The sequence below is a fragment of the Arachis hypogaea genome, chromosome 12 (assembly GCF_003086295.3).
Source record: "Arachis hypogaea cultivar Tifrunner chromosome 12, arahy.Tifrunner.gnm2.J5K5, whole genome shotgun sequence".
NCBI lineage: Eukaryota > Viridiplantae > Streptophyta > Magnoliopsida > Fabales > Fabaceae > Arachis > Arachis hypogaea.
In genome coordinates this window covers 46,429,680-46,430,560 of record NC_092047.1, presented here as the reverse complement: position 1 = coordinate 46,430,560, position 881 = coordinate 46,429,680, and positions in this window count along the sequence as shown.

Here is an 881-nt window from a genome sequence, read left to right as displayed (position 1 = left end):
TTGGTTCCACTCCTTTTTCTTAGCTTCTTTACTCTCTTTATTTCCATCTCATATGCTTTTTTTCCTCAGGGGTTTTCATGGCTTTAAAGACTTTGATGATATTCTTCTCATCTGCACTCTTGAGTGTCATTTCTTCTTTTTACTCAATTAATAGCTTTGTGGCGTAGAAAGGGCCTCCCAAGATGATTGAGTTTGTTGTCTTCTTTCCACCTTCAGGAGATTTGACTTATGCTCAGAACCGATTTTTAGACCTTCAGATAGGTAAGAAGGAGAATCACTATATGGAAGCTTGGAACAGTTTAAGGAGATGGTTCAGAAAATCCCGCTGTAATATGTTTGCTGCCTGGGTCCAGCTTCAAATATTTTATGATGGATCACCCCCACCTTCACAAATGGCACTAGACACTTCAGCTAGAAGATTTTATTATATGAAGAAAATCATTGAGAAAAGCACAAGAATTGATTGAAAGTAGCCAACAATCAATATTTTACTCTCTAAAGAAGAATGGAAGGAGCATGGAGCTTGATGTTTCGGACACCATTGCTCATAATAAAGTTATGTCCAATAGATAATCAGCTTCCCAAAAATCAATGCATTTACTCAACACTGGAGGAATGCAAGTTCGGCAGTAAGCTCTCAAGAAAACTCTTATGGTATAGTAATAGATTTTCTCAAGGTGAAGGATAGAGTACGGACAAGCCTCACTGGAGCAAGTGAATTACATGAAATCCTCAAAGACCACCCAGAATACCTCTTCTCTAAGACCTACAACCCAGGATGGAGAAACCACCAACTTCGGGTGGGAAAACTAAAACCAAAGGTTTAATCAATTCAATAACAACCCTCAGTCCACTCACTTCAATTCCCAACAGAGAACCTT